Consider the following 25,683-nt stretch of genomic DNA (forward strand, 5'->3'; position numbering starts at 1 on the left):
TTATTACAGTGTGCTGTAGTTAGCTACTTAGTTCCTTGTATCCTTTATGAAACTGTAAGATTTTTCAGAAAAAAATTTATTTTGAAGTACATAAAAATTCACAAAAAAGTGGAAAGAAATATACTATCTGTGTACTCTTTCCCCAGCCCTTGTCCTCACCCATAGTTAAGATCTTGCATAATTACAATATCAAAACCAGGTAACTAATAGCAGTACAATGCATAGAGTTTATTCATATTTCAGCTGTTATACATGCACTTATTCCTGTTTGTGTGTGTATGCATAGCTGTATGCAACTGTATCACATATGTAGCTTTGAGTAACCACTACTAAGTCAACAAGACACTTAACTGTACCGTTACCACAAGACTCCCTAGTGCAACCCTTTCATGTCCACACCTACTCTCTCTCTCTCTTGCCCTCTAACCCCTGGCAGCTACTAATATGTCCTCCAACTTTGTAATTACATTATGTTATGAATGTTGTATGAATGGAAGTGAGCAATGACATAATCTTTTAAGATACACTTGTTTCACTCAGCATAATTTCTTTGAGGTTCAGCCAAGTTGCTGCCCTATCAATAGTTCACAGTTCTTTATTGCTGAGTAGTATTCCATTCCACGGATCTATCACAGTCTGTTTAATCACTGATGGACATTTGGGTATTTCCAGTTTAGGGCTATTACTAATAGAGCCATTATGTGTGTTTGTGTACAGGTTTCAGTGGGAAAATAAACTGCAAGATTTTTAAGGGGATAAATAGTGTTTTATTCATTACTATATTCTAATACTGTATGCAATACATAGTAGGTATTCGAAAATGTTCATTGAAGAAATGTTAAAAGGACCACAAAATTGCCTCTAAATAGAATATAAAATAAGACTCAGTGTGTAGAAAAAACACAATTAGCTGGGAGGGAAAATGTCAACAAGAGGTCCTGAAAGTTGCTTTGTACAGCAAAGGAAACCATCAATAAAATGACATGGCAACCTACTGAAGCAAGAGAAGACTTACAAATGATATATCTGATAAGGTGTTAATATTCAAAATCTACAAAGAACTCCTACAACACAACACCAAAACCCCCAAATAATCCGATTTAAAAATGGACAGAGGACCTGCACTGACAGTTTTTTTCAATGAAGACATCCAGATGGCCAACAGAAACATGAAAAGGTTCTTAGCATCACTTTATCATCAGAGAAATGTAAATCAAAACCACAATGACCGCATACCTGTCAGAAAGGCTAAAATCAAAAACACAAGTAACAACAAGTTTTGGTGAGGATTTAGAGAAAAAGGAACCCCCATGAACTATTGGTAGGAATGCAAGTTGGTGCAGCCACTGTCAAAAAATTAAAACTAGAATTATCATATGATGCAGTAATTCCACTACTGGGTATCTACCCAAAGAAAATGAAAACAGTAATTCAAAAAGATAATATGCACCCTTATGTTTATTGCAGCATTATTTATAATTGCCGAATATTGAAAGCAACCCAAATTATGTCCATTGATAGATGAATGGATAAAAAACATGTGGTATGTGCATATAATAGAATATTATTCAGCCATTAAAAAAGAATAATGTTGCCATTTGCAACAACATAGATGGACCTAGAGGGCATAATGCTAAGTAAAACAAGTCAGACAAAGACAAATACCATATAATTTCACTTATATATGGAATTTAAGAAATAAAACAAACAAAGGGGGGGGAAAAGAGACAAAACCAGACTCAAATACAGAGAACAAACTGGTGACTGCTAGAAGGAAGATGGGTAGAAGGCTGGGTGAAATAAATAAAGGTTATTAAGAGTATACTTATTATGATGAGCACTGAATAATGTATAAAACTGTTGAATCATTATATTGTACTCTTGAAACTAATAAAACCTTCTACGCTAATTATACATCAATCAATCAATAATTTTAAAAATTATAAAAAGGAGGTCTTGAAAGTTGCACTCATGGTTCTAAGTCTACACCAGTGTTCCAAAGGACAAACATACAGGTATACACACAGAGACACTTTTTTTTTCAGTTTGCTTTGTTTTTATTTAAAGATTTTATTTATGTATTCATAAGAGACACAGAAAGAGAGGCAGAGACACAGGCAGAGGAAGAAGCAGGCTCCCTGCAAGGGGCCCAATGCAGGACTCAATCCCATGACCCCGGGATCACAACCTGAGCCAAAGGCAGATGCTCAACCACTGAGCCACCCAGGTGCCCCTCAATTTTCTTTGAATATTGAGTTTTGTATTAAGATGGTGTTTGGATTAACAAGCTATAGCTGAACTTTTTTTTGGAAACAACTGAGGAGACTTTCTGTTCTAGCTAAAATGGACTAAGAGGCACTGTGTGCACCCTCCTTCCTAAAACGATAACAAAAATATGAAAAATGGTTTTTTAAGACATAGACATCAGGCAACAAAGAGATCCCTAAGAAATGAGAAGCCAAGGAGGTAAATCTGCTTGCTTTGCTTACAGTCTTGAGGGTTTCTTAGCAGAGGCACCAGGAGAGTAACTCAAGGGAGGCAGGCTCCTTGAGTCAAGGAAACAGGTCTAACAGTATGGGAGGAAAAGGAGCCTATGGTTCATAGGACAGAGCACCTGGCAGAGAGCTGCTATATAGACAAAGATCTCCTGAGACCTGCAGAGTCCTGCCTCAGAATTTAGCAGAATACTGATTTGGGCACATGTGTGAGGAAACCTCCCAAGGTTTAACTCTAAGGAATAAATAGATCTAAACAATGATCGATATCTGCTAACATCACAAAAAGAGAGAAACACAGTAGTCTTGCTCAGACTCCTCCAAATGCATTTGGTCAAGTTCCTAGTCTTAATTACCAACTGATAGGAAAGATATGGGGCAGAGGAGCTTATTAAACAACTTCACAGGAAGGTATCAGCAAACACAAACTATGGAGAGCTCTACCACCCAAATAATCCAGTTTCCTCAACAAACAAGAAAAAAAGGATAGAGGGGAAACCTACAGAGTAAAAGAGAAGAGAAATAAACAATTGCAACGTGTGGATCTTATTTGTACTCTGTTTCAAATAGTAAAAAGTAATTATAAAAATTTATTGGACAATTGGAAAAATCTGAATATTGATTGTGCATATTTGATAACAATAAGAAAATATTGACTTTATATGTAGTTCATTTTTTAGATGTGATTCATTTTTTTCAGTTAAAAAACAAGTCCATAAAAACCCCCAACTTCTTTTTTTTTTAAGATTTATTTATTTATTTATGATAGACACAGAGAGAGAGAGAGAGAGAGGCAGAGACACAGGAGGAGGGAGAATCAGGCTCCATGCCGGGAGCCCAACGTGGGACTCCATCCCAGGACTGCAGGATCGCGCCCTGGGCCAAAGGCAGGCGCTAAACCGCTGAGCCACCCAGGGATCCCCCAAAACCCCCAAGTTCTAATAAAGATATCTGCTGAAATATTGAAGAATGAAATGATGTCATGTCTGAAATTGGCTTCAAAATAATTTGGGGTGGGGGTAGGAAGTGTAAATAGGGATATGTTGGAATAAAATTGTCCATGAGATGATAGTTGTTGAGGACAGGTGCAGTTGTATGAAAGTTCATTATACCATTCTATTTTTTAATATGTTTCAAATTTTTATAATAAAAATTTAGATAAGTAAATTAGAGATTTTACAAGGACATTGGAGACTGTGATCTGTAGCACTCCCTTAATGGAAGACCATATTTTCTTCACACAGAACACTGGCTTTTAAGCAAGGATAGACCTTTCTGAAAATAGACCTGGCAATATGCAAGTGGTTGACTACCTAATTGAAGACACCAAAGACATCAAAGGAAACCAAAAACCTGGGTCTACAGATGTGGTTGTTATGTCTTCCTCTTCTTTTAATAAGGCTAGGTTTATAAGAAGTCTAACAGAGTACATGACTGCTATCCTTCCAACAGCATCCCTGCAACACAACTCATCCAGTTCAATCTTGCTATTCCTACATTTCCTGTTTGTTCATTGTCACAATCCACCTTCCACACACATTTTCGTTTTTTGGTTTTGAGGTTAGGAAGATGTCAAAAAAAAATTTTCCCATTCAAATAATTCATTAGAAATATGTTCTATCTAGGGGCACCTGGGTGGCTCAGTGGTTGAGTGGCTGCCTTTGGCTCAGGTCATGATTCTGAAGGCCTGGGATCAAGTCCTACATTTGGCTCCCCGCACAGAGCCTGCTTCTGTGTCTGCCTATGTCTCTGCCTCTCTCTGTGTGTCTCTCATGAATAAATAAAATCTTTAAATATATATATATATATATTTCCTATCCTATATAGGATATATATATCCTATATATATATATATTTATATATATATTCTATCTAGAATCTAGTTGTTTTGCATTAAGAGGGACACTGTGAGTAGCTTGTCCAAGGTTCTAACAAAAGTCTCCTCTCTCCTCTTATCTGAATCCTACTTATTCAAAAGGATGCATCCAAAGCCAATAAGTGAAGCTCCTAAAAAGATGAATGTTACGTCTTCCATTTAAAAAAAAAATCCTCATGGTCCCTAGTTCAGTATCCTATAAATAATCTACATCCTGCATATCTTACTCAAGAAATGAGTTGATTTGATGACTTAAAAAAATATATAAATTTTATATTCTCAGTATATTTGCAGCTAATAATTCTGTCTATATATTAGTGTACTAGTAATATTATTAAAATATCATGATGCATCCTAATGTTCATTTTCACTAAATGCCTAAAAAGGCCATGGGAGTATGGCTTTAAAATATGATTTAAAATCTGATGTGTGCTTTGGAAGCAAACTAAGCTTTGGGGACTCAAGACAAGTGACATTTTTGTAGGTTGGTTACATTTTGTACTGCAAGATGCATTACAGAAATTGTAACTGAACTTTTCAAAATATTTATCACCATTGTTACAACTTTCATTAGAGGGTTTTTCTTTTTTAGATGCAATCTTGCTTGTAATGTCCACTTTAAAAGTTGCTACCCCAGGCTTATAAAACAAAGTTATAATGTCTTCCCATCAACAGTATTAAAAACATTCATCTTTAAGAAAGTGTTATAAAGAAATTCCACTTCAATGATAATTCAAATATTAAAGTACATAATAAAAAATGACCATATAAGATAGAATGCCAAATGATTAGAAATTCTTTGCAAGACTGTTCTGATAAAAGCAAAATACCCATTTAGTAGCCAACTAGTCACATGTGGCCATGTCAATTTAAATTATATTCAAAATCAGTTTCTCCACTGTACTAGCCACACTTCAAATGCTCAACAGCCACATGTGGCTGCCATACTGGACATTGCAGATATAGAACAATGTCCATCATATCAGAAAGTTTGATCAAGTAATGATGGTCTTCATTAGAAAGATCACTGCTAATGAATAGATGTCCATGTATAAATTTATTTCTAAAGGAGGCAGAATTAAACCTAGAAAATTTAAATAGTTTTTCTGGAAAATCTATATTCTCATGTAAATATTTAAAATTGTGCCACAAGAACTGCAATGTAGATTTTCTTTTTCTTCTTGCCATAAGAAGAATGGAATTTCAAAAGATTCCACTCCAGATAGAGAATTATGGCATTACCCAGTCTTCCCCTTTGATTCACATTTTTGTTCTTTATAAAGATCTATTCTAACCCTGCTCTGTTTCCAAGTTTATCCAGCAACGGCCCAACTTTTATTTTGTGGCAAGGAATTCCTATATAGAGGGCAGTACCTCAGGCCTCAAACTCCACATTTGTGAAGTTTGTCAACTAGCATAAGAAAATTCACTTCCTGGTCAGGTCCTCTGGGAGAGGAGGCTCTTACACCCTCCCAAAATACCAGCAAATTCCTTAATCTAACACAACTTCTCATCTCTCAGTTCAGAAAGATGCATTCTGTAATATATGTAAAAAGACAGAAACATGGAAAGACATAAATAATATCAGAGTGTCATGTGGGAAAGAGAAATATTCCAGACATGAGCTATTGAATAGGAAGGGTCTGTTTAATTCAGCAGAGAAACTGAGATCATCTCTATCATTTACGATTAGCAAGGAACCATGCTCCAAATTGAAGACAGAAATACAAGAGTAACAAAAGTAAATGAAAATAGTATGAAAAACTTCTAAACAACAGGGCTAAACCAGATGCATTTAAATGCAACTCCTGAAAACCTTGATGAACAGTAGTACGTCTGTATTTAAAAGGCTAGATAAACCCTATAGCTGATCCAGATGGTTAAAAAAAAAAAAAAGCAATCTATGATTATATGAGAAAAAAAAAAGCAATCTATGATTATATGAGAAATCTAAGTATTTTCATGAGTTTTAAGTATTTGCATGGAAAAGTAAACAATAATAATAACTAGTCAGTATCAAAAATGATTTGACTTTAAAAGTAGAGAGTGCAGGGATGCCTGGGGGTCTCAGCAGTTGAGAGCATCTGCTTTCTGCTTAGGGTGTGATCCTAGAGTCCCAAGATCGAGGCCCACATCAGGCCCCCTGCATGGAGCCTTTTTCTCTCTCTGCTATGTCTCTGCCTCTGTGTGTGTGTGTGTTTCTCATGAATAAATAAATAAAAATCATAAATAAATAAATGTAGAGAGTGCAAATTAGAAAAAAAATAATTAAGTCCAAGTAAAGAAATACTTAATACAATATTCCAAGTGTTTGTGAAGTGGATCTTTGTCCAGAATAGTGTGTTGTTTGGAAACAATTTCTACAATAGATTCAATAGATTCCATGGTTCTGAAAATTAATTAGAACCTTAAAATTAGCTATGGAAATTAGCTACAAACTAATGAGTTCGGGGGGAAAAAAGAAAGAACACAATATGCCAACTTTCCAACCCTTTCTCCAAACACTTTCCCATCTTAAAAATTACTCGTTTTCAAGATTCTTTGCATTGCTTAAATCCATAACTTCACCTTTTTGCTCACTTGCTCACTCCCCAAGGAAGTCTAAAACCAAATAAACTGCCATAAATTTTTACCAACAAAATATCATTTTCCGATCGATTTTTTCTTAATTTTTAAAATTGAAAAAGGTTTTATTCAATTAGGTCACTACTCCTGGCATAAGGCCTCTGAAACATTGTTTCTCAGACACTAATGGGTCCTGGAAAAGTTTGAAACTCTCAATTCATTATGACTTTGAGTAGCTGTTTTGTACCTAAGAATGAGCATTGATAGAGAGGTTGGGACTAAACACATAATTTTATGAAATATGATGAAAACATAAGGGTTTTGTTATGACGCACATAACAATCAAGAACCTGTTTCTTTTTAGCAAGCTCCTAAAAAGTACCTCCCGTATAATTATTAAATAAAAACACTCACTTATTCAGTACTCAGCCAGCTTTTAAACTCTGAATAAGAGAAGTACACAGTGAGAGAGGTACTTACATGGTTTCCTTGGATACTGGATGATGCCATTCAGGTCTATGTTTTTATCTGAAAGTGGTGCCCTGTGGAGAAATGAGGCTTGGTGAGTGGCTGTTTATACATAGTAAGTAAATAGGAACTTTGTTTATTTTACAAAGCATTTTTTATTTTGACCCAGATTTCTTTTTCTCATCACACCCAAACCTTGTAAACAGCAATAAAATGGTAGAACAGGTACTTTGCACAACTCTTTCTAATACCACTTAAGAAATCATAATTATTAAAGCAGAAGCTCAGAATGCTTTGGCTAAACACATTACTCCTTGGGCTACTTTATATATCTTAACTACTATATTTACATCAGACATATCAATGAACACTGCCTGCCTCTCTATTTTCCTTCAAAAGGAATTGTTCTCAAACTGTCAATAAAGAAATTAATCTAAAAAAATCGCATAAGTGATAAATGTCCTTACCTTAGTCAAAGAGTAAGAGAACTCTAGCTCTACCAGCTTCTACACATCCAGGGTTTCCACAGACATTAGCTGTCATTTTAAACGTAGTAGTGGGGTCCTAGATTTTCAATAGTTTAAGGGCTACGAGCACACAATTTTGACATTCAGTCTCTCGGAGCTACACGCAGTCTAATTTTGGTAGCATGATTAATCCCTCCTATGTGATAATTTTTAACCTTCTAATATTTCTCTGGATCGAAAAGAACAAATGAGCTACAGCAAAGAATGGCAACTAACTTTAACGCTTAACACAATTTAATAATCTGAAATGAAGTAAGTGTGTGCTATGTTTCCATTAAAAAGTTTCCAGCCACAATTAATTGAACAAAAACTTGTCTTGTTCCAAGATTATTCTTGGAAATGTAATTTTAAAGTCTGCGTGAAATGAGGAAACTTACTTTTTTACCATATGAAAGCAATCTCATTTTTTAGGAATGATTTTTGGATAGACTTCCAATTTGATATTTTCCATTTGAACTAGCAGCATAGGGGTTTGGAAGGGGGAGGGGAGGGAAGCAGTTCTGTGTTCTTTTGCCAGCACTGACAAAGGTCTGGTTGTCAGTGATACCTTTACAGCTAAATTTACCCCAGAGTGACAGGAACAGGTGCATCTCGGCCTGCCAGACACTTGTGCACAGGGATCACGCATCTTACGGCTTGACGATCAAGGGGGGAAAGCCTGGGTCTTCATAGAAAAGGAGGAGAGACAAACGCAGCCCAAACTGGGGGGTTTCTCTTCAAAGCCAGCTGGTCTGGCTTTATTCTACAGGAATTTTTTTACCTGTCAGGGTTTGGACAACAAAGCCCTCAGCAGGTGCTGAAGGGTACAACTTCCTGGAGAAGCAGAAAGGCACTGGTGAGTTTCAATTGCCAAAATATATTTTTTAATCTTTAAAAGTTGATTTTGTTATCTTGGAAGAGGCACTGCTGAGGAACCTACATTCAGAAAGCTGATGAGACCATTGGAATCAGAGCCAACTAACTCAACAGTAGGTTTGCCTGTTGTAGAAAGTAGAGCTGTTACCATTTGACAATTTTTTACATTTAAGAAAAGTCTTATAGGAAAGACTCTTTATTTTGAATGTTGGTTTCTTTCACTACTAATTCCGATATCTGAAAGATGAAGAATTAATTACATATATGATATTAGACTATTAAATTAAACACACAAATATCATTTCATCATTTTTTATCTAATTCTGTCATAACCTGTCCTGAGTAAAATGGTTTTTTAGTAAATCAAATAAAAATGTGAAATGGTACATGCTCTTTTAAAATGTTTCATGCGCTAGTGTTTTTTATGTGTGCATGTGACAGGAATATGATTACACAGAATATAAAATTAATTTTATTTATAATACATTTTTAAACACATGGATTGCACAGAATATTTAATAATTAAAAGTAGCAACATTTTCTCATTACTTTACAAAGAGTTTCTTTGGAGAAAAATCTTTCGAATAAACAACCAAGACAGTACTAAAGCATGTTTTTACATCACTGATTTCCAAAATTAGTACATTTATATATTTGGTATTTTTATTTCATGAATTCAAAAGTTTAGGCAAAAATAATTTTTTCAGAATAGGATTTTAATTAATACAAAACATGGAAAAATAAGACCACATGTCAGGATATATTTTTAAAAAGTGATTCTATTTCAAGGGCTCATTCTTTTAACTATGCTTCACAGCATTTCTCTACAAATTGTTGTATTATACAAATTGAAAACATTTATTTAAGCAAGTAAGGAGCTCAAAGCTAAAGACTATACATAGTAAACATATGAAACCATTTTAACAACCAAATTCCATATTCACAAGCAACATGGGCTAATGAATGTAAAAGACACACAGCATACACTGATCAAAAATGCTATAAATTATTAGCCATAAAATCAATTTTCTGGACTGTGGGGGGTACAATTGGTATTTAAGAAAAGAAAGGCTCCTACCAACGTAAATTACTAATATTATGAGGTAATTGTTTTATTCTGATGACCTCATAAAAAATTTTCAAGCTACATGCTTAACACATAGTTGTATAGTAAGAAAATCATCAGATCTGACTTTTTAAATAACCACTACATCTAAAACAATTATCAAATCAATAACGATAAGCCACAAATTTGTAAGTATCATACTCTTTTAGACTGATTTAAAGGATGTTTAAAATTATTAACTATTTGTGGTTTGAAAAATTACCAGAAATGATCCAGCCAACCCAAAAATATAATATCTTTAAAACATAATTAAAACCCAAATCTGATTTTAATTATAAATCATTTCATGTAGAATATGGTTCAGAAAATTAAAGTATATTCTATTTTTTAAAAAAGGAATATATTGTGGTTTCAAACTGCTATATTTCTGTGATATTCCGTCATCTTCATTATATTGCTTCTGGCACCTAAGTAGCCATGGTCACTGCATTTTTTAGGTAACTTCATCAGTCTGTTAAAGAATGAATATATACTGTATGCACTTATAATTTTATTATTTATCTGGTCTGTTAAATACTATATTCCTAAAGAATCAGAAATAAGAAATTAGAAATAAGTACTGCAAAACTGAACACACACTCTTACGTCAACTTTAGAATTACACTTGTTAAGTCTTTATGTGCGTTACTATCGGTTATAATTATTATACTGTTTGTCATTAACACTCAATATAAACCCTACAAAAGCTTCTTCCAACCTATTTTTTATGACTCCTGTGAATTATGTAAGTGTGACTGAACCTATTAGAAACAATGTTAAGTATAGCCCAAATATTTCTGAATAACCAAAATTTGTCATTTTAACCATGCCCTGAATTGTGGGCTTAATCTAAAATTCCATATTTCTTCCTTGTAATTATGAAGAGAAGCTTAGTTCCTAGGACAACTGGCAGCTACATGTTCGTCCTTTCCAGTTAACCTTCACTTTTGTGTCACAAAAATACCTATGCCAACTCCCTCAATGTATGGAAATGATTTAATAAGTCTTAGTCAGATACTACAACTAAATGTTGCAATGACTCATGTGCCCTAAAAGTTTAATTTAAAAATATATTTTTAAATTTTAAGCATTATTTGCAATATAGCTTCATATCTTAAGAATGGCTTATTTAGAGTGGAAAAAATTAATTATTCTCCTCTTTCAGAAAGACATTTGAAAATATTTTGATTACCCATATATGCACAGGGAAAATCTTGATTCTCCCAGCAACTAACTTCAATAAATTATATTGTGAATGTCAATCTATTTCATTTCAAGACCATGAAGCTTCCAGCTAAAATGGTTTACTTGTAAGTATTTAAAGAAACAAAAATACTTTGGCAGCTTTAAATGTATCTCCTCATTGACCAGCCACCTGACTGACAGCTGTCAACTGTCTGCGGGCCAAATGTAACCCAGTAAAGATAAAAATTACATATTACTCATCCCTGTTGATAATACCTGGTGCCAGTAAGGTTTTCAAGTAGGAATAACTAGACTATAGATATAAATAAGTAAAAAGGGAATCATTTCTACCACCCACCATGCCTCCTTTGTCATTAACTTATTTCCCCTTCCTTTTCCACTTATCCCACTTCTCTTGATGTCCATATCTCACACCTACAAAGAGTTAATTTCCTTAAAGGAACTTCAGATGTATGTAACAAGTGTGTGACCATGAAAATACTGGGCAGCCAGGTAATCATGCCCACACATTTCTTTCAATCAAATCTTTTTTGAGCTCATGTAGTGTTTGAATTGTGGGAAAGAGTCTTTGATGCTTTCAACTACTCATTTTTTTTAAAAAATGAAATGGAAGCACAAAAATAAAATTTACCCAAGGTCACCAACATGAGGATGTAGATGTAGACTTGGATCTGTCCTCCAACTTCACATCCAGTGATGTTTTTTTCTGTTAGACTTTAAACATGTGGACAATGAAACTATAAGTAAAAAAAGAGCACATGGAAAATTAATGTGAGTGACATTTCATTGAGGAACTGTTTGCAGCCACCAAACTTAATATCTTATTAGAGAAATACAGTTTTATCAAAGGCTTATTAAAATGTAGCTTTAAAAAAAGAACATGAACACGTTAAATACCTATGGCATAAATTCATTTTTAGATTCTCTTTACCATTAACCTGATTTCCAAACTGAAAATATTTATGTTGTGTATGAAACTGCAGTAAGAAAAAATAATCAATGGCAACATATATGTTTAGAAGATAAATGCATAAATGAAAAGTTCAGGTTGAAAAGTTTTTTTGAAATATTTGAAAATAATTAAAAACACCAAATATACCAAAGCATAAGCATACAATTACCTAAGTACAGAATATAGTAAACAGTTCACATAACCGATTCAAAAACTAACTAGTGTCTGTGTGTGTATATGTATGTGTGTTAATTATAAAACCTCTCTAGTCCCCAGAGGCCTCATCAGCAAGTGTTTCCTAACAGTTCAGAAATTCTATGACTCAACAGTCTGGTATTAATATAAGTATCTGATATTTATTCAAATAATTATTAATTATATTAATATTTTATATTGCTATAATATAATTTGTTGATAGTGCTGCACATCATAGTGATTCAATCAAGGTCATGAAAATATATTCAAACTAAATATTGTATTCTTCTCTGACCATCTAGAAAAGAAATCATTTAGGAGATAACTAGCATGTTCTGAATTTAAAAGGATTTATCTTAACCCTGAGCTTTGGAGCTGTATTTGCCTGTGAGAAGTGTTTGCTTTAAAACCTGAACAAGCAAATGAATTTTTTAAAAGAGAGGGAGGGCTTAAAACACTGATGTAGGCGATGGGAGGAAATTTCCTGCACGGGATTAGTCTAGAATAATCTCCAACAGCTCTATGATACCATTTAGCAACTAAATTATACGATATATCTAAATTCACAAATGTATTTGCTTATTGTATTACATTTAGTCCAAATCAACATTATTAATCAGCAAACCATTTAACAATATGCAATAACAGTATGCAAATCGATTTCAAGCAAAATAATCAGTAAATAATATCCATTTCTAATAATTATGAAGACAGAGGTGTCAAAGCAAAATGTGCAAAAAATTCAGTCATCTCCTTGCATCTCAAAGGATTATTAGTGAAAGTGAATGACTTGTCTCTTGTCTGCCTTTGAAGGATCTTAAATATTTTCTCGTTAGACCTGAAGAGTACTGCCTGAAGAGCACCAGAGCAGAAGTAGGCAGTTATGAGTCGTAATCATTATTTCACTACTCAGTAATTTTGTGACTGGAAACAAGTCATGTAATCTCTGGGAGGATACTGAAGGGATGTGACTCTTTGCTGGGCTATGTGTAAATCATAGGAAAGGCAGGTCTAGAAGGTGTTTATCCAACAAAAGGTGTTTCTCTTGCTTCATGTGAAGTCCCAGTAGGATTCTGGACAATATTGGGTGGGTTCCTGTCTCCATTGGCATGCACTGTCCCCTCCCCACTGCTCTAAAAGCCCACCATACTGGCAGCATTCCAAATAATTAAAACTAACACCAGTTTTTAGCCTGTGAGATGAGTGGGGGAAACAAAATCACTTTATAATAAACTACTGACCAGCTAGCCTTATTTTTCCTACTTGGATACCCTGGTAACAAAACATGAAAGGTCTTACCCTCAAAATTACATTATCACACATGGCTTTGAACTTTTCGGAACACATTATAAGACTAAGTTGACACACACAAAAAAAACTTAAGTCATTTACTGTTTTTAGTTTTATAAAACGGGATAGTTTAAAAAATGAAAAAAAACAAAACAAAACAAAACAAACAAAAAAAACCAGTCACCACACTTGCTGCCGTAAGCCAGCCTGAGAACATGTTTGTTCGTGTCAGAAAAATGTTGGAACAAGAAACAGGTTCATCAGAGAACCCCTAATCTGAAGTGTTAAAAATATCTAGATCCAAGAGTGGTTAATGGCAGCAGCTGGCCACGCAGAGATGTTAAAAGGCTGGGAATTAGGGATCCCCGTGTTGCCTGGGATGACATTGTCACGAAGGCCCTACCTGATTGCTCGGTAGGCAGAGGTAATTATCGAGGTCCTAAGGAATATTTGTAGTAATTGAAAGTCTTTTTAGGGTAAAGCCACATTTCCTAAGTGATTCTAAATGAGACTAGTCCTGGTTGCCAGGAATCTAGGCTCACAAACAGCTGGCAGTCACTGAAGCATGAATGCGTTCTCAGCTCAGTTGTCACTAGCGGTAGAGGTCCCTGGATCTGAAACCCATTTTACAGGTTTTGGTGAGATACCGTGATCCAAGAACACAGTTCACCCAAGAAAAGATAAGCAACTGCCTCTCAGATATGTAGAAATGAAGAACTATATAGAAATTTGAGAGAATTGGGTCCTCCCATTGCTTAATCAGTCTTCTAATCACAATGGGCAGGATATATGCGGCATGTCTATTACAGTGCCAGCCAAGACAAGCGATGGGAAGATTCTTATCATTCTGACCTCTCACTGTTACTATTTTGAATGGTGTTCACTAATATAAAGTTTCATAAAACTTATGAAGAGTTGAGAGTGAGGGAACGAATAATGAAGCGAACCTAAGGTAAAGAAATAAGACTTCGCAGATCTTATGATCACCCTTAAGGCAGTGGCTTGCAAACAAAATATACATAAGAAACACCCAAGGAGCTAGTTAGATGCAGATTCCTGAGGTTGTTGCTTAGGGGATCTGAGGTGGGGCTAAAGTCTGAGTGAATCTGAGGCCCTCTGGTAAACTGTTCTCTGTGCTAGATTGTTCAGTCCTCTCTAGAGCCTTCCCTTCTTCTGGAGGTCAGTTCTCCTACTCTGCAGTAGCAAGAAAATGAGCACCCAGCGATCTCAAGTTCTAGGACACCAAAGGAAGCCTATGGTTATAGCTACAGAAGTTATATTTCTATTTTTATTTATTGTCAGGTATACTTGCACTTAAATAGTTTAATTATTTTCATGTAGACTGGCAGATAAGGTTCACCCAACACTAGAGATAAGCCAAAAATCATTCTCAAGTTCTACTTGAGTTTCAGGCACTAAATAAAACAGCTTTAAATATGAACAATAGTTTGAATTGACTCTTCAGAAAAATAAAAAAATAGTGTAGAGAGGGCTTGTTATGAGGAATACATGTGCAAATATAGTCAAGTTTTAGAAACTCAAGTGATCATCACTGACCCAGGGAGTTTAGACGGCTATGGCCCAGCAATAAGGAAGAGGAAACCACAGGTTTTATTCTATGTGTGAGCTGTTTTGTGGCCATAGGCTACCCAAACTAGAATCTCACGGCTACAAAAGGGTGAGGTGAGAATGTGTGGAACATGTGGATGGATGGACATAAATCCTTCGAAAATAGATAAACAACACAGCCTTACTTGCTGTGAGTTAATCATCATTGTAATCAGAGTAATTATAGTGATTAATAACCAAAAAAAAAAAATCATAGAAACTCTTCTATGAACATATTATCTGTAGCATACTTTAATTGTTCAGAAATAAGCTCTCTTGTTATCAGTATTTTATTTTGGAGTGATTCAAATAAATAGAAAATTATTAATATCCTATGGTTCTGAAATAGAAAATGTAACTTTACAAAGCATGAAAAAAATCTAATTGTTAATAACCAGTCATGTGTGTGTTTGTGTGTTTTTGGTTTTACGGACTTTAAAACTGAAAATAAAAAATTTACAACTGAAAATGAGAAGATGGAGCAGAAAAGATGAAGGAAGAAAGAAAGGGAAGAAAGGAGGAAAAAGAAAAGGAAATGGAAGAGACAGGATTAAATCTTTTGATTAGCTATTTCCCTATTGCTAAAGGGGTCAAAAGGCATAAGAAAATTGTAGAATGTTGCCTACTTACCCTTATTTAAGTAGTGTTCAAAATCTTTTACTTAGAATCATATTTCTCCATCTCTGAATTTCTTCAGACTATAAAGTAGTACATTGCATTTGATAGGGATGCTCCATATTTACAGGTTTAATGCCAAAGTTGGGAAATGTTGATGTGCCCATCTTTGCACACAGGATGATGCTTTATCCGTGATTTCACAGAGGTGATAAAGGGCAAAATGCATTTTTCCCTCCAGCCCTGAACCTCTCTCCAACCCTTCCAAATTCTAACCTTCATCCAGGAAGCAATACACATGCTCGTCACAGGGCTCTTATATCCCCCTCAACACTTCTGGAGAAATAATCACTAATTATACCTCTGATGGCTTTTGGGAGTAGAAGGGAGTGCACACAGAGGGAGACCAAGTGACAACATGGTAGCTATGGCACAGGGGACATGCAGCAACTGTGTGCCTTCTATACAAGATGGGAATAGAAAAGAGACTGGAACAACAGATACTAAAGTGTTATTATATATATTTTTTTAAAGTAGACAAATTTTCAAGGAACACCGTGATACTTTGCTGATAGTTCGTCTTCCAATCACAATCTCTTCAAAAATCATAAAGTTTCTTCCTCAAGAGCCAGGCTACTCACTTATTGGCACCCAGGGCTCACATACACGTTGGCCAATGAGAGGGACCTGAGACACACTGAAAGTCTCCTCCCCAAAGCACCTCCTGACCAACAGAGCAGGAAACTTATAGAATTTGTATAATCATAGATACTCCTTTGATGTATGAACTCCTTTCAGAAAACTTTTGAAGAGAAGTTCATTTAAAGGAGTAACACATTGACACTGCATCATGAGGTAAACTGTTGCAGTGGCTGGCTCCTCTGATAGAACATAGTCCAAGAGAATTCTGGAACATAAAGAGGCTGCTGAGGAATGATAGGACCTTGTGGGTCAGTCACATCAGTGAAAGGCTGTGAGGAGACAGAGACACTCAATAAAGAGCTATTATTGATTTTAAAAATTGCTGCTGGGTGAGTGGTGCATGCCAGAGTGAAAGAAGGACAAGTTGAAGGTGAGTCTAGGAAGGCTGATGACACAAAGACAAGCTTCAGCAACCTTACAATTTTGCCTATACCACACAGATAATATTGATTTAAGAAGACTTAAAAATTTAAGATTTAAGAAGTCTGATAAAATCAAATATGAACACACAAAAAATCTTTCTCTGAAAAAAAATATGGAACACTGACAAGGATAATATAAATTGGCAACCTCAGAATGTAATATTTCTTGCATAGTATACATTAGTTTAATCTGCATGTTATCCTAAATATTTTATATTTATTTCAAATATAAAAAACTCTATTATGAAATAAAAACTGCTTTGAAGCATGGAAGCTGATGGAAAAGGAAACAACTTCTAAAATATTGTCAGATAAATGAGACATGGAGATGTCTTCCAGGAACATGGGGTAGTCCTTAAAAGTGAAATAGTAAAATGTTAGCTAACATTTACTGAGCATTTTCTACGTGCCAAGCACTCGGTGACTATAGAAGTACAATTTCATGTCTTCCTCCCAGGAAAATGATCATCCTGTGTAGGTCCTGCCACATTCTCTATTTTATAACAAGTACATTTCAAAAATTAAGGTCAAATGGTTATTATGGCGTCTGAGCTTGGATTCTAATCCAGGGTCTCTGACATACCCTTCCCTGCCTCTTGTATATTCTTTGCAAAGATATTTCCCATGACATTCATACATGATATATAACTTTTAATTAATGAAACTAACTTTTTAAAAATTTTATATTACTTGCCAAAATGTCTCCTTAATGGCTACACATTCACATCAGAATACCCTTGAAATTCCCCTTTTGTATCTGCAATTAGTGCCAATTTATGTGCCAGATATCAAATAATCTGTTGGTTTATAATCACATCACAGTTTCCATTAAGCACCTTTTCACTACATTTGGTTTGAATTTAGTTTCACCAGCAAATTCATCCTTAAAAATAATGATCTGCCAACAAACTGTTAAGATTGAATAGCAAATTCCTAAGATTTCTAGAGATCTGTGCAAGGACATTATTACTGAAATAAGCAATTAACCTCCTAAGCTGTCTACCCTGAAGAGGATGACACACATTTAGACACGTATTTCTAAAATATTTTCTGGTGGGGGGAAAAATATCAATTATATCACCTCCTGATATCCTCCTTAAAAGGGAGCAAAGGTCATGAGTCTAAGGAAGCAACACAGCATCATAGTCAAGGGCATCAGTTGGAAACAAACAAACCTAGCTTCGCGTCCTTTGGCACCTAGGGGTTATTAGACCCTGGGCAGGTCACGTCGCCTCTCTAAGCTTTAGTTTTTAAAATCTATAAAATGGGGAGAATTGTAGTGCCTGTCTGAAAGGTTGTTTAGATAAAAAGAAAAAAGTTTATAAAGCAGTTAATACAATTAAATTAGTTAAAGCTGTTAATACAAGACTAACGAATAATGACTGGCCGGCCATTAAATATTATGCACTTTAAAATTATTTTATTTCAACTCTCATTCTAATAAGGTAATATTATTTTTGCACATATACTACAGAACCCTTGTATTACAAATATGAATATTATTCACATAGAAATATCTAACTACAAATTTAGTAAAAAAAAAAATATATATATATATATAGAAAATCAGACCTCCTTGGTTTGGCTCTTTGACTCAGTGAACTAGTATATATTGGTAAATCAAACCAGTTTTCATTCCTGACTTAAATTTAAAAAGTTTTACTGCATTTTACTTTTAATTCTGATCATATTCCAAAATAATTTAGGGAGATTTTTTTTTTAAGATTTTATTTATTTATTCATGAGAGAGAGAGAGACAGAGGCAGAGACACAGGCAGAGGAAGAAGCAGGTTCCATGCAGGGAGCCTGATGTGGGACCCAATCTCGGGACTCCAGGATGGCACCCTGGGCTGAAGGCAGGCTCCAAACCACTGAGCCACCCAGGAATCCCCAATTTAGGGAGAATTCATCTCAAGCAATGAAAATTAATTCTTTCTTTATCCTGGTAAATTAGAATATGGATATAATTACGCACCTCCTTGTTTTCAAATTCAGTATGTATGGGAAACACATAAATCTATGCATGATCTTTCCTTCTTGAAAAAATAAAATTCGTATTATCTTTCTTGGTTTATAATTTTAGGTTATAAATAAAATATTTTAGAAGTAATTTTGTAAGTTCTCAGCTAAGTAGAATACCATCATTTGGAAAATTACCTACAGAGATAAAGAAAACAAGGTACATTTTGTGGTGTGGTGGCTTTATTCTCTCCTTTCTAAATTTCTTTATCTTACTTTGGTGTTCTTACTGAGGAGAGTTAGCAGGAATAGGAATACCAGACATAAATTGTTTGTTAACACTTTCTGAGTCCATTTTTCCTGTAATACATATTTACACAAATTTAAATCAATAGAAATCATACACGTCCCAAGGGGGACTTTATTAAAACCAAAAAAAAAAAAAAAAAAAGTCTATAGCTTCTGTTTTGCAAGAACCAGCAAACAGTGCCCTAGACATAGTTGTAATGTTGATCATGCATCGAACAGAGAACAATCTCTAGGTCCCTCTTGACCAGAATGCTCCATTAAGCATTCCATGGGCTCCCCCTTCCTGGCAGGCCTCAGCCCAGCCCCGTTGCCATAGATGGCCATCAGACATTTGGAATGACATCAGGAGATAATCTGAGCAGGCTCTGCCCTAAAGAATTCAAGCTAGCAGGAGACTGAAGATATCAATGTCTTCTTGGCTGACAACAGCATTCCAAAGGTCAACCAGGGTGAAAGAGGATGGACTTGGAGTTTCCAGTGCCTTTTCAACAACCAAGCAGCTAACAAGTATGAAGAAGCATCCCTCAAGACAAAAAAATAATAAATTAAGACAATGAAAGTCTCGAGGTATACTAGAGACACCATGCCTGTGAAAGAGAAATAAGACCACCCATACCCATTCAGTCAGGGAATTTTAGGATTGAAGAGATTTCTACCTCTTAAACATAAAGCTCTCATCCTGAACCAATTCCCACCCCTCTGACGATCTACTTCTCCAGCTTTCACTGCTCTGTCAGCCCCTGTGTGGGTGAACATGGAACTTAATAGTGTAGAGGTAGAAACTTTTTGCAGGAAAATAAGAATGTGTTTTACTACAGTTTACCAATTTCCCAGCCCTGTGCTTTATGTTGAGTGGCTCCTTTAATCTTCCTAACGAAGTTTTAGGAGTAGCACTTTATGTTCCACATTTTACAGATGAGGAAACTGAGGCAAAGGGAGGTTCTATACCTTGTAACTGATCAAATTTGGGGAAGATTATGCTTTACTAACAATTCTCACCTTATGTAATATTTTTTTCTCCCTGGCCTCGAATGCTTTTTAGCTCTTACTTTAAAAGGATAATGCCAAAAAAAAAAAAAAAAAAAAGGATAATGCCACTTCCTCAGAGTATTGTAAGTATAAATAAGGAACAATGTTATGCCAACCAGTCTCTTTAAGAAGACATGATATGAATCTATAAAGCTACCAATAATACATTTTTAGTTTGGGAGACAGTGTTATTTCCTACACACCTTATTCTTTTTTAGAATCTATTCCTAGAAGAATGCTTAGAAGTATTTTCTCTTGTAAAACGGGTACTCCTGTGGAAAATCTTGGGCCAGGTCACCTTCCTGTGGGGTTAATTTGCCTAGGCAGCCCCAGGCAAGGTGCCCTGATGGGGCACAAAGTGTAGTAGTAGATAGACTCTGTACCTTGACCTTATCTTCCTTTTAAATTTCTGGCATGATTTGGAGGTGCATCTGTTAACTTCTCTGGGCCCCTCTTGTCTTCCCTGTAAAAACAGAAATTAGGTGCTTGTGTTGAATGTTCCCTAAGACCTCTCTCAGCAGGATGATACGGAAATTCTGACTTTAAAACTTTCCACACTTGTGCCAGGAAATGCAAATGCCAAGAGTGTCCTAAAATTTGGCTGGTATCACAAAGCAGATTCTTTCTTTCTTTCTTTCTTTTTTTTTTTTTAACCAGCATTCATTTAAAACTCCAGAGCAGCACATTCCTATAGAACTTTATGCAATGATGGCAACGTTCAACATCTCGCAGTCAAATAAGGTAGCCATCAGGCGTCTGTGGCTATTGAACACTTGAAATGTGGCCAGGATAACTGGGGCACTGAATTTTGAATTTGCCATAATTCTAATATGCTTAAACTTAAAGAGCCATAGGGGGTGGGGGGTAGCGGCTACCATATTGGTAGCAGCTTCTAGCTTCAAGAGCAGGACAATACAAACACTTTGCATCTTTGATTTATTCCGCCGAGTACTGGACAGTGCCTTAGGAGCATGGGTCTTCCCGCCACTCTGGGCGCCCTTGGTTCAGCTCCACTGGGCAGATCAAAGCAGCAGCCCAGGCATTTGCTTTTCGGGATGGCATTTTTGCAAGAGATCCCGGCACTGTTCTCACGTGACGGCAGAGAAAGGGGATGGAAAGGGAAAGGTAGTTTGGGGGGGGGGGGGAGGTTCTGTGTCTTTTCTCCCTCGTATCCCAACTGTCGTGTAGTTTGTGGCCTGTCCCTCGCCAAGACGCGCACGTATCCCCCGTGGCAGCTTAACTCCCAGACCCAGCGGTTAAATAAATGATCGCGTAGCCCCTGAGAGGCTGGGCTGCACAGTCCAGCTCGGGGACCCGCGTCCCCTCCTAAGGCTCCGTCAGGTGACAAACACGGCCGAGCGCCGGGACAGGGGCGGCGGCCGGAGCTGCGCCCGCCACGCGGTGCCCCCCGGCGCGCAGAGCGCTCCGAGCCCCGGCGGCGGTGCCAGCGCTTTGTGCACCGCGCGGAGGTGGGCGCCCCGGGCGCCGGGCTCGGACTCCTCCCCGGCGCTCCGCGGGCGTCTTTCGCCAACCGAGAGGGAATATTCCCAAAGATCCCCAAACCAGGCGAGCAGGGGCGACTCCCCGACTCCGCCACCGAGCGTTCCCAGGGCCCACCCACCACCGCTGCGCCCTCCTCCCATCCTCCACGGCCCGGCACGCGGCCTCTCCGCCGGACCCCCAGCCGCTCCCCCCCCCGCACCCCCCACCCCCGAGCCGTGGCAGCGCCCTCGAGACACACGCCGCCACGCTCCCCGCCAGGACAGCGCGCCCCCCTCCGCGCACCGGGCGCGCACCGGGCCGCAGGCCCCGCAGGGCCCCGAGCCCGCCTCCTCCGCGCCCGTGGCGCACGCACGTGGCGCACTCACCCCCTACTAGCTGCCTCCGAGCTCTAGAAACGCTCCCGGGAGGGAGCCCCCGCCCCCTCGGCTCCGTCCGCACCAAGGAAAGTGGGTGGGGGGGAAGCGGAGACGGGCTGAGAAGGAATAGGTAGGTCGGTCCGCTCTGAGAAAAGTGGGTGGGGGGAAGTGGCGCTGGGCAGGGAGCGGAGTCTGGAGGTGGAGAGCGGTGTTGGAGGGGACGACCGGCAATAATTGGATGGCGTTGCGGCTGTTGCGCCTCTGAGAACGCCCAGCCAGCGCGGATTCACTTTCCACCCAAATCACCCGGAGGGATTGTTGCTGCCTGCAATCAATAACTCCGCCGAGGAAGCTGCTGAAACCAGAGGCGTCCCCTGTCTGGGTCTTTAAGGGGCCGTCCGAACGGAATTCCAGCCCTCGGCTTCCCAGACAAAGAAGTGGGCACCAAAACGCAGGACGAGATTTTGAATCCCCACCCCTCCTCCCCACCCCGATCCCAGGTTACAAAAAAAAAAAAAAAAAAAAAAAAAAAAAAGATCTTTAAAAATTAAAGGGCACACACGTAGAGAGGCATCTAGAAAAAAAAATAGTTAAAAGGGGAAGTGTGACCATCCATTCTTTGACTTGAAGGTTTCTGTGATATTTCGAGAAACGGAATAGAATCAATGTTCCGATGAACATTTAACGATTTTGTACGTGAAGGTAAAGTCCATCAGATTTAGCCATGCATAGGGATACTTTGTAATGGGGCACACATTTGCAAGGAAATTAGTGATGTAGCCTTATTTGGGCATACTGATCCAGGAAAAGGAAGAAATGTATCATCATTTGTAGTGGCACTGTTATATTATAAGCCGTAGCATATCCTTTCAGACATGATTCCATGAAGATTGCATTTCTGTAAGGTGAAAAGGCCCTGGGAGATGTGTGTTATGATTCCCACTTAGCAGACTGCAAAAGCAAGCAAAGCTAGGAGAAAGGGTATTCACCAGGTCACCAGATACCCAGTACCAGTCACTAAGTTTAGACTAACTCACTGTGGGCCTGAGCCTAAAAGACTAAGCTCAGCTAACACCCCTAAAGGAAGAGTGGCCAAAATTCATTTCTCCTTGCCTGAGGCAATTTAAAAATAAAAATAAATCTTAGGAATGTCAACCCAAATATAGAGGCTTCGTAAATCTTAATGAGCCTTCCCTGTGAGAAGTCTTGTTGCTAATACAGATGGGTAAATGGGTATTGACCATCCTGGTCTGATATGTCTCTGGGTTGGGAGGAGTAGACTCATTCTGAAGCCAGGGAAAAGTTCATGTGTGTGCTGGAAGTCATAGAAAGCTGGTTTCAAGCAGGGATTAGAACACAGGAGCATTTGTCTGTGCTCAGTATAGTTAAACACTGGTGGGAAGCATAAGGTATTATTGGTAATAGAATTCATAAAGGGTACTGAATCCACACCACTAATCCCGAAGTATTTAAAACTGGCCTTTAGGCGACATGTACAATAAGCCCTTTCAGCAACTACAGTCGCAGCTTCATTATCCCAACTTGACAAATTTTGTTAGCTTGGGGTATGGTGGATTTGACTTTCTCCTTTGTAATTCTTAATCAGATACAAAATTAAAGGTACAAAAAATAAAGATAAATATAGGCTCTTTAGATATGAGATAAAGGATATGATTAAACCTTGGCTTGGAATAACAAATCCTTTGCATATTGCAGATTCTCAATCACAAGCAGTCCATATGGTGTATACTGTGCATAGGCTAAAGCTGTACCTAAAGAATTTTTGAAATTTAGATATTTGGCACTATTTATATTAAAAGATATAAGTATTTTCACAATTAATGATAATTTTAATTATTTTATATTTAACATACATTCATTTGTTTTAAAAACAGAATTAATACTGATGTTACTTCAGATTAGAAGTTTTAGAAATGAATCTATTTGAATGTACTTTAATATCAGCTTTCTTTAAAAAAAAAATGTTTTAACTATGTACCTTGTTGTACTTACACATTTTAAGGTGCCAAAGAAGAGTTGCAAACTGTGAAGTAACTTCTATGAAGAGATGAAGTAAAGAATGGAAGGCAAATGACTGTATGTGTATGTGGTGAGTGCTTAACATTTGCTCTATCATTTACCACCAAGCTAATTCTTAAAGGTAAAACTGCCAAACTCTGTCATTAGGTATCTATAACGTAGACACATAAAAGGGATAATAAAGAGAGTGGTGCAACCATTCTATGCTTTACATTGTAGGCAATACCATGCCATTTTGCCTTAAAGCCCACATGTCACCTTTCAGGGCCTACCTTTGCAAGTCTCTTTTACAATTAACCCATCTCAGGGGAAGTTATGTATCTCATCTCTACTGTAAACTATAAAAAAATATAACATTTTTAATGCTATTGGAATTTGTATCTTACTACTTTGTATATTTTTCTGAACTTCTATGTTCAATTATCATGTTTGTGTTGAAAGTGTTCTGGCTGAAGAGCAAATACTATACAGTTGAATAATCTTGAGGGGTAGATTAATCTATAGCCTCTCTTCATCTTAGGGTGGGTTGCTGTGGCAACCGCCCCAGCTTACTTTAAAATAATTTTTTAAAGCTCACTTCAAGAGCTACACCCAGCGTGGGCCAAGCTTAAAAGCAGGCATACCCAGTGAACAGGGTTTAAGTGTACTGCTGATTTAATGTAGGGATGTAGTAAAGAGAGAAGGGTGGAGTAAGATGGTACACAACCTGGAACAGAAATGAGAAATTAGCACTCCTTAGATTCAAGTCCTGAGGATTATGCTCTCTGTAACTTTTGTGGCACTTTAATTAAATACATTGCTAAACCATTCTTTTGAGGGGGGAACAAGTAGATATATAATTACATACATAATAAAGCACTTATGACAACTATTTAATAAAGGAATTATTTAGTAATGGGGGGGAGTTTATAGTTTATTTAAATAGTATGACAATCCCAGACATCATTTTCTTTTAAATGATTTGTCACCTTTTATTTAACATGATAGGTCACTAGCATCCAATTGGCTTAAAGGGTAGCAGAATTTTCTACTTTCCAATCATAGAACTGGAATAGATTGGAGAATTCACTTAACTCACATAATGAATAAGCATCTGAAGTCCTGAAAAGACACACTCATTAGTTAGGCACAAATCTTGAGCCAGAGAATATAGGCCTCCTAACACCTACTACAAGCTCCTCGCTACACCAAAAAATATTATGATACTAGCCAAGTAGCATTAGGTGGCAGAGATCAGGATGATTTGGGGAGAAAAAAAAAAAATCAAATCCAGAGTATTCAAAGAATACAAAGCACATTTTGTATTAACCACTTTGTGGATTACCAATGAATAATTTTAAATCTTGGTGACTTTCTATTGTGTATTTCTGCACAACATCTTCTGCTTCAACTGTGAAGGCTCATGGGAAGGAAACTAATGCTAATATTAACTTAGGTCACACATAATTAAGAAGCTAAATCTGCTGAGGGGAATATCTTATATTTTAAAAGGCCAACTGTGATACAGTCCAGATCCAAATTATTTCCAAATTATCCACAGTGTGGGGTTATACATATTTTTGTACTTGTACTATCACTGATAATTATGGGCTTGTTATAATGCTTA

At 37.0% G+C, this 25,683-nt stretch overlaps 1 protein-coding gene and 1 long non-coding RNA gene across 7 annotated transcripts in view; one reads left to right on the forward strand and one right to left on the reverse strand.

Annotated features, from left to right (window-relative positions):
* LOC102153687 overlaps nucleotides 1-22,480 on the reverse strand; it is a 144,618-nt gene extending 122,138 nt beyond the window's left edge. Inside the window, exons 1-3 of one of the 3 annotated variants that reach the window (XR_005356737.1) lie at nucleotides 22,047-22,480; nucleotides 11,729-11,834; nucleotides 7,417-7,478 (exon numbers count right to left, since the gene is read on the reverse strand). This is a non-coding gene — a long non-coding RNA (uncharacterized LOC102153687). Of the gene's footprint in view, nucleotides 1-7,416; nucleotides 7,479-7,871; nucleotides 8,051-11,728; nucleotides 11,835-22,046 lie in introns of those variants that run through there. The other 2 variants (XR_005356736.1, XR_005356738.1) reach the window with 2 other exon arrangements.
* Nucleotides 8,563-25,683, forward strand: part of MEF2C (myocyte enhancer factor 2C) — a 169,041-nt gene continuing 151,920 nt past the window's right edge. For 2 of the 4 annotated variants that reach the window (XM_038532352.1, XM_038532351.1), the window contains exons 1-2: nucleotides 8,563-8,766; nucleotides 24,061-24,147. The gene's annotated coding sequence lies outside the window, so the exon portion shown is untranslated. Of the gene's footprint in view, nucleotides 8,767-22,057; nucleotides 22,168-24,060; nucleotides 24,148-25,683 lie in introns of those variants that run through there. The other 2 variants (XM_038532356.1, XM_038532354.1) reach the window with 1 other exon arrangement.

This window comes from Canis lupus, chromosome 3 (genome assembly GCF_011100685.1).
Source record: "Canis lupus familiaris isolate Mischka breed German Shepherd chromosome 3, alternate assembly UU_Cfam_GSD_1.0, whole genome shotgun sequence".
In the NCBI taxonomy this organism is placed as follows: domain Eukaryota; kingdom Metazoa; phylum Chordata; class Mammalia; order Carnivora; family Canidae; genus Canis; species Canis lupus.